General features: G+C 33.2%; 1 non-coding gene across 1 annotated transcript; it reads right to left on the minus strand.

The window, feature by feature from the left end:
• Window positions 1-7,178: 7,178 nt before the first annotated feature.
• On the minus strand, window positions 7,179-7,260 carry Trnal-aag (transfer RNA leucine (anticodon AAG)). Its single transcript has one exon. It is a non-coding gene; the product is annotated as a tRNA-Leu (tRNA).
• Between the last annotated feature and the right edge of the window lie 2,338 nt (window positions 7,261-9,598).

Here is a 9,598-nt window from a genome sequence, read left to right on the forward strand (position 1 = left end):
AGATTTTTATATTGTGTGAGGCTAAATGACATTTTAACTTTGGTAGAAATGCTAGATGTAAAATATTGTGGGTAACTGCATTATAATTGTGTTATCTTTCTAAAAATGTTTGTAAATCATATGATTGTGCAGTACCAATGTAGTATTATTATGGAAGATTATTTTAAAAATAATTAACCCAGTGTTTTGTTCTACAAATTGTTTACAATTTTTTTTTAAATTATGCTTTTTTGTAAAAAAAATTATTTCACTGGTCTGTAATTGTATCATGTTTTTTTGTGTATCTCATCCTAAAGATGAGATACTTTAGTTTTCTAGTAGAAAATTAGTTCATGAGCTTTGCATCAACTTCAGAAGTTTGTGGTTAGTTAATTTTTGTGTTATGTGTGGATGTTTCGGCTTGTTGGTTTAATACATGTACAAACTAAGTCATCAGACTACATTGATAGGCTAAGTTGGAAGAATACATGTGCAGGTTTAGTTGGTTAGCTAAGTAAATAGGCTAATTGGCAGGCTAACTTTGATTCTATTAAAATAAAGAAAAATTAAAAATACAACATAAATAATAAACCGGGAGTGATCTCCCCTAAACTTTCTTGAATATTCTTATATAAACAACAGGGGAAGGGAACTTGGGATATAGTTATTATTTTTAATCCATTTTAAATACTTAAACTTTTTAAAATAGAATAGAATCTAATAGGAAAAAGAATTGCATACCAAGTGAACGCCAAATAAAGATGTTCATAATAGTGTGCAATATTATTAGTACTTTATAAATTTACACGTTTTTTTTTTTTAGCTAGACTTACATCCTAGTATAATGTGACTAGACCCATAACCATAGGCACATAACTCCAATTATAATTAAAATTTATTTGTGTATTCTGATAGGTAGGCAGAATTTTTTTTTTTTTTTTGCTCAGACTCTTAAAAATACACCAACACCTGTATTATTACAAAATATTAGACATTTGTTTTATTTAAATGTAGATGTGAGTTATTTCTTAAAATATATCTAAATTGTGTACTGAAATACTTTTTGTTGTTGTTTAGTTTTATAAATACATGAAGAAATGCCAGTTTTTCTTTTATTTTTGACTAGATTATGCTTTGCAGCTTGTTTCTTGTTATTTGTTCAGGTCGGGCAATGCTATTAGATATTTTTATTTTCACTTGTGGTTTAAAAATGTCTGTACTGAAATGTTAATGGGTACCAAAAGGGGGCATCCATAAATGACATCACGATTTTCACAACCCTCCCTCTCCATTACATATTGTCACAAAAACCTGACCCCCCCTCCATCCCTAAAATATAGTCAGACCTCAGCCTACAACACCCTCCCCTCAAAATTTGCAGCTAATTTTTGAAAAAAAAATTCGAATTCTTTCTTAAAATAATGACTGGACTCTGTTTACTTAGATTATTCTAATCAATTTCTATTACAGTTAATTAAAACAGTTTTTTAAAAAGCAAAATGAATGGCTAAAATTCAGTTTCTAACATAACTTTTTTTAAATACAAAAGTGTGACATCACACTGAACACCCCCCCCCCCCCCACCCCTTATCCCTCTCATCCCTCTCATCACACAATGCCTCAAAATTACAACCCCAACTCCCCCTATGAGTTTGATGCCATTTATGGACGACCCCCAAAGTACTAATCTCCTTGTTGTAGCATAATTGCTAGTCTCCGCCAGCTATTATAGGTGACCAAAATTCTTCCATTGTGCTCATCAGTAGCTTCCCTGTTAAGTTGTTGTACCAGGTACATGCAAGGCCTTCTATGTACACACCACCTCCAACAAACAAATGTACACTGGTAAAACGTGCTGGTCTCATTCTGACTTATTAACAGTTTAAAATTTCCATTCACAAATTGTTTTTAGTAGATTTGTTTACAATATAAAATTTCCATTTACAAATTAAATTAAAAACACACTTTGTTAATAGATTGTTACCAAATTTAAAACTTCCATTTTAAAATTAATTTAAATACATTTTGTCATGTAATATATTGCTTACAATTTAAAATTAATTTAAATATGATTTGCCATACAACAGATCGTTAATAATATTAGTTTAAATACATTTTGTCAACACAGATTATTTACAATTTAGAATTTCCATCCAAAATTAATTTTAATATGTTTAGTCATGCAACCAATTGTTAACAATTTAAAATTATTTTGAATACATTTTTGTTTAGCAAAAAATATAAAGCGACCATATCTTATTTTAACCATTTGTGATGGCCCATCAGTATCTTTCCCACTCCCAGTGTCCTGATCCACTCGATCAAGTGTTTTAAAAATTTTATATTTTAACTTCGCACAAGTTGGGGGAACAGACACAGCTCGTAGTTTTTTTTTACCACATTGACTGAATTTAGTTTTACAAATTGCGTTGGTTGGCAATCTAATGCTCTGCAAAGTTATTTTAAAGAAGAAAATAGGTAAAATTTATATATAACATCTATATTTGTCATTGCAATGATTCCAAGAAGAATTTTTTTTTATATACGTCTCATTAAGTTGTAGCCTGATAATGTATAGAATAGTTGAGTGTTGAAGTAATGCCAAACATCCAAGGCATAGGGAGAAGTATGTCAATATAAAATCCAACTACACTACCTCTTGTGAAGAGTTTTTTATCAGGGTACCTAGAGGTTAAGCTAGAGGAAATCATTGAAAGCATGGTAAACTATTTAATCTAATGGCGTGACTAGTGTGAGGTGAAGGGGGTGGTTGTCCCCAGGTGATATTGTCTTCTACGAATAATAAGGGGATCGGGTTAAGGTAAAATTGAATTAATTTGTCAATAATGTTACCAAAAGGGGTCTGTGGTCGGATGATTGAGATTATAACTGCTAACCAGGAAGTTTTGAGTTTGGATCAGATGGATGTATCTGGGTCCACCTGACTCACATTACGGAAACAAAAGTGGCTGTTCAAAGTGCTGGCCACACTTTCCCTTTGTATACTGAAGTAAATAAAACAGATGAACTCTACTTGATCTGCCCCATGTGTGTTGGGGAGGAACATGAAAAGAGAATGCATGGTACCAAAAGTAGAAAATTAGCCTGTTTTATCATAGGAGCTTATCATTAATCCCTACCCTAATATATTTATTGTCCCCCCCCCCCCCCCATTTATCCTCTTTTGTTAATCAATTCCTACCTCCCACACCTGGTAGTATATTTGTTTGAGCAGGCACACACAGGGCTTCTTACACCTTATGTTTTTTTTTTCCACTCCCATCTTGAATCACCATGGTAACCAGAGTATGAAGTGGTGGGTTGTTAGAAAATTTTTTGTTGTATGAAATAGTTTTATCACCATCATTTTAAACATACCATATCATGGTTACATCCCATTAACAATAAAGTGGATAAAACATAAGATGTATGTACATCCATCTCATATGATTACACGTATATACATGTATTCATATGTACATTTATATAAACATTAATTTAAATAAATATATATATATATATTTAAATGTATGTAAGTATATAAATGTTTATATATATATACATCTATATATATATTTATATATATTAAATACATATATGTTTATATATATATATATATATATATATATATATATATATATATATATATATATATATATATATATATATATATATGTATATATGTATATATATATGTATATATGTATATATATGTATATATTTACGTATATTTATATATGTATATATTTACGTATATATATTAATATATTTACGTATTTATATATGTATATATTTACGTATATATATTAATATATTTACGTATATATATATGTATATATTTACATATATATATATATATGTATATATATATATGTATATATTTACATATATATATATATGTATATATTTACATATATATATATATATGTATATATTTACATATATATATATATGTATATATTTGCGTATATATATATATGTATATATTTACATATATATATATATGTATATATTTACGTATATATATATATATGTATATATTTACGTATATATATATATATATGTATATATTTACGTATATATATATATGTATATATTTACGTATATATGTATATATGTATATATTTACGTATATATATATATATATATATATGTATATATTTACGTATATATATATGTATATATTTACATATATATATATATATATATATATATATATATATATATATGTATGTATGTATACACTAATTGTTGCTAGTTTTAAGCTTACATATGTAATATGTATTCAGGATGTGTTCAACAAAAATTGTTCTGTGCATGCCTGCCTGCTGTGTTGTTTTGTTTATGCTACAACCTTAAGAAGAAAAACTTTTCAAGTATTCAACATGTAATGTTGTGTTTGTTCTTTGAAAATGTATTTTTGAAAATATATAAAAAAAATATAATTATATTTTTCATTTAGGCTTCTTGCTGTTATGTCTTTGTTAAAGGTGAAAATAAATTGTGTTTGAAGGTGTGTATTTCACATAAACATATGTGTGTAACACATAATTTGACATGGTATCTACTAACATAAAGTAAACCAAAGCTGGCACTTCATGATTACATTAGGTGAGTCAACATGGGCTGCTGTTGTGAGTATTACCTGTTGGTTGTTTATGGGGGTAGAGGTTGGATGCAGAGGCGTAGCAACCCATTTCGGCGCCCGGGGCGAACTATCAACTTTGCGCCCTCCCCCCCCCCCATTTATATACTTATTCACATTGGCTATAAGACTAGTTGTATAGTTATTCATGTTGGCAGACCCCTCCCCCCCACCAGTAATTGTCACTTAACAGTTTTTATGACGCCGAACAACTGATGTAGAAAACAAGTCTGTAAGGCTAAGTAACAGTCTGTTTAAAATTTTCCCTACTCCGCTCGGCACCCCCTTAAGGTCGTCCCGGGGCTGCAGCCCCACCCGCCCTTCCCTAGCTACGCCTCTGGTTGGATGGGGGATAGAGTAAGTGTAAATCATTAATACATTTTATACTACCAAACACTGCTCTAATCATTTGACACATTTCTGAACTATTCAGTCAGACAATAGTGTATAATCTTTGACAATTAAGTCAATAAATATTTTATGTTTGATTTCTTAGCCAAAGCATCATTAGCTGGCTTACAAATATAGTAAAGCTCATAATGTATTATAATCTAATGTTTTAAACTGTTAAACTTAGCCATAAGAACACATTTAGCTAAACATGATTTAGTTATTAAAACGCTTTAATCTAAAACTGAAAAATAAATCTAAAAAATAAAAATTATTTTTTTTTAAAGGAAAAAGGCTTTTATTATATTCACTAGACAAAGCCAAAGCTTTTGCAATGTAACACACTTTTCTATCACACCTACGGGTTTAAAAAAAAAAAGACAAACACAAGGGGAAATAATTTTACTAAAAATGATTTTTTTATTTATTTATTAAAACGCTTTAATCTAAAACTGAAAAATAAATCTAAAAATTAAAGAATTTTTTTTAAGGAAAAATACTTTTATTATTTTCACTAAACAAAGCCAAAGCGTTTGCAATGTAACACGCTTTTTTATCACACCTACGGGTTTCGCAAAAAAAAAAAAAAAAAAAAAATACAAGGGGAAATAATGCCATGTAGCCCAACTAGAGTAACCTCGCATGATCGCCACTCAACGTGTCAATGTGATACTTATCATCAATCTACGACGCACCTCTACCTGTCGACACAAATACACAAACCTGGAAAATCCTTTTTTCCACGTAAATAAAAGCGTATTATAGTCTAGCATTACGGAAGACGAAAAATGTTAGCGCTTGCCCCTTGTATTTTAGATGGTTGAGTGAGCTGTGTTTCTTTCAGGCATGTCTCAATGTGGGAGGGGGGTTATAGCCCCTTCTCGCCCAAAGAAAATATACCCCCCCCCCCCCAACGAAATAAAATTGATATAGAAAATACATGTTTTTACCAGTTTCCGCCCCCATCCCACTGAAAATTTCTAGTGTCCCCTGAAAAAAAAAGTCTGAAAGAAACACTGGCTTTGTGTAACTAACTGTAGCAAATGAAAATCGTTGCAATATTTACATTGCAGGAGAATAAGTAATGCAAGAAAAGGAAAAAAAAATATACGCTACCTTCTTCTTCTTCTTCTTCGTTCTTAATTATTAGTGTTGAAGGGGATCGAGATTTATCTGCCAGTGGGTTTGAACACGAGACTTTGTTCGAATTTATCAACCATGAGCTTTTTGCCGACTCGACCACGCCTCCAACACAATTAAGCGGTACGTGTCAACTGGTTATGCGCCATTGAGGCCATTGACTCCGATTTCAGCCTGCTTTTCTTTTTTGGATTTGCTTCCATAGCCTTTGTCCAACCAAGAACAAACTACAAGGCAGCAGATGTTTTATTTTTGGAGTTGTCTCTCCTAGGAGAGTGGCTGTCCCAGGCTAACGAGCCCCATCTGCCCGAGGGTTCGAACTCGAGACTTTTCGGTTTAGCAACCATGAGCTTTACCGACTCGACCACGCCGATCCCTTTATTCGCTACCAATATTACATTTCTGAGGCATGTATATTTTAAAAAATATATTAGACCTAATTAAAAAAAAAAACAGGAACTTATTCATTTGGCTAATCAATACGTTTATGCAGTGACGTCACTAGGTCTGGTCCTGTACATGTGGTAGAGGGCAGGGGTGGGCAGGCTGTTTCCAAGAGGTCCAGTAAATCTTTAAAGGGGCCCTAACCATATATTGAAATTTTCATTGTGCATTTTTTTCTCTATCGAATGCTAAAATACAAAAAAAAAAATAAATAAATAAAAAAGTCAACACTGGTAGGATTATTACAACAAAGTTCCTGTGGGCCCACCGGGTTTCCCCTGGTAGACTGACAGGCCAGTCCACCCCTGGTAGAGAGTGTTTTACCTAACACACCCAACACAATTATATTCTCGGTTTGTTGTCTCCCATGCTTCCTACTAACGAATTTTTTTTAACTGGATAAAACATTGTTTTCACTTTAAATTTTATGATTTCTTTTTCGATATGTTGTGACCTCAAAATTGTACTCTCTCATCGAAAAGCACTCCGTATCCCTTGTGAAAATATTGAATGGATGTTTTTACTTGACTTTTAAACTATCAACGCAGTAGTAGTATCAAACATTTAATATAAAAATTAATGGCAGCGGTGGGATTCGAACCCACGCCCCCGAAGAGACTGGTGCCTTAAACCAGCGCCTTAGACCGCTCGGCCACGCTACCAGATACATATACCTATCAATTTTATCATCTCAAAGTAAAAAATCATTAATTAACTTCCTCGTGCTGATTAGACTTGACCTAATTAGCTCAGAGAGTGTCACTTTTCCTCTTAATTACCTGCAACCACCTGTTGCAATATTGGACTGTGAAAGACGGCCGTGTAACTTTGTAAATCTAAAACACAGGCCTTGCTTAATGTGGACTCAGGACTTTCTATACTGTCATATTATATCAGAGCCTATTGCAAAGTTTCACTGAGGGCGTATGAAATCGGGAGGTAGAGGTAATAGCAACAGAGTTTCTTTCAGGCATCGGAGCCCCCCACCCACCCCCCCCCCCCTCCGATGAACGGCTACCTCCCCTCTGACCCCCCCCCCCTCCCCCGAATGAAATATAATTTTAGAAAGAAAATATGTACTTTTTCCAGTGTCTGCCCCCACCCCCTGAAAATTTCCAACGCCCCCCCCCCCCCACTTTTGGAGATAAAAAGTCTAAAATGAAAGACTGAATAGCAGCAAGCTATTCCACAGTTCGGATATAAGCGCCACAGAAAACGGTGCTATAATTAGAATATGTATAGACAGTAATGCTACATAAGAGGGGAATCGTTGAAGGTTAATCTGTACCTCGACTAGGGCGCTGGTGTTTCAAGCATTGTCAGATTTCCATAGAGTCACATAACCTCCGCTCAACTGAAAAGTCGCATGCACTAGTCCCCCATCCATCAAATGAAAGGTCAAACACACCCACCCTCTCAACCAACTGAAAGGTCGTATACACCCCCACCAACTCTACTGAAAAGTCGCAACCCCCCCCCCCCCACCACTCAACCAACTGAAAGGTCGTATACACCCCCACCAACTCTACTGAAAAGTCGCAAACCCCCACCCCCCCCCCCCCCCGAAATAAAAGACCAACAACCCCAGACACATAGACACACAGACACGAAAACACTTATACAAAGACACGCAGATCTATAGACACACAGATACGCAGACACAGACATACAGGCACACCTACACACATACACACAAAGACACGCAGGTCTTCAGACATACAGACACACTGACATACAGACTCACAGACACACAGACAAAGAGACTCACAGACTCAGACACAGACACATAAACACGCAAACAGACACACCGGACACACAGGCACAGAGACACACATGCACATATACCACAGACAGAAACAAGTTTTACAAATTTAAGTTTCTCCGACTGGGGGGAGGGGGGGGGGGGGCAATAAATCGTCGAGACTTGTCAAAATCTCGTACTCGATTTTTTTTTTTTGCACGAATACAACACTTTCAATTTACTTCGTATACAAAGAAAGTAAAAATAGAAATTATTTACATTACAATATAACAGGATTAGTCAAGGGACATAAACAAATAAGTATTCTGCAAGAAGTACTTAAGTTATATTTTAAAAAACAACAACAATAAGCAAGTAAGTACAAACATTATATTTTTTATTATTATACAATATTTTATACAATTTTAATAAATTTTGTAAACATATTTAAAAATTTAATTCTAAAATTGTTTTTTGCCTCTTACCTTAAACCATCAACCTTTAACTTTGTAAACTATATTTTAGTACTCTTTAAGAAAAATTCATAATAAACTATTGATCCATGCTGACCAGCTCGTCCAAACTAATTTTTTAGTGTTGAGAGATAAAAAAAAAAAAAAAAACAAAAAAAAAAAAAACAAATGAGAGACAATGATATATAAAACGACACGTATATTACAATAATTGTTACGTTGAATTACACATAACGAGTATTCTAAAATACAGGAATGATTACTGATGTGCAGCTAGCTATTTTTGCCAATGGCCCAGGAGTTGCCTTGTTTCTGCTAGTAGTGTTATACCACTATGTCTCTGTCAATAATGTTAAAAAGGTTGACTGATTCTACACTGCCATCATGTCATTTTTTTTCATCACAATCCAGTTCAAGCACCACTGTTTTATGTTTACATTTCAAAATATTTAAACAATAAACATATTTAAAAAAAAATAATTTGAGTGGAAACAAACGCAAACGTTTTTAAATATTAACTGTAGGAACTAGAAAAAAACAACAACCTAGTATGCTAAAACAGCCAGTCAGATAAAAACAACGATAGCATTGGCCTAAAAACATCCTGTCGCATACACCTGCTTATTTGATAATAAGGTTCCACTTAATTATAGTTCCTTTAACGTTTCAAGATTTTTAGATTTCGAAAAAAAAAAAACCGGTTATGATACAGTGCTAGGGAACTTGTCTTAATCTCTAGCCTTATTATCTATGTCATGCTTTGTGGGGAGGGGTTGGGTCCTTCAG

The sequence above is a fragment of the Physella acuta genome, unplaced genomic scaffold (assembly GCF_028476545.2).
Source record: "Physella acuta isolate Inbredline_101_S28 unplaced genomic scaffold, ASM2847654v3 ptg001777l, whole genome shotgun sequence".
In the NCBI taxonomy this organism is placed as follows: Eukaryota; Metazoa; Mollusca; class Gastropoda; family Physidae; genus Physella; species Physella acuta.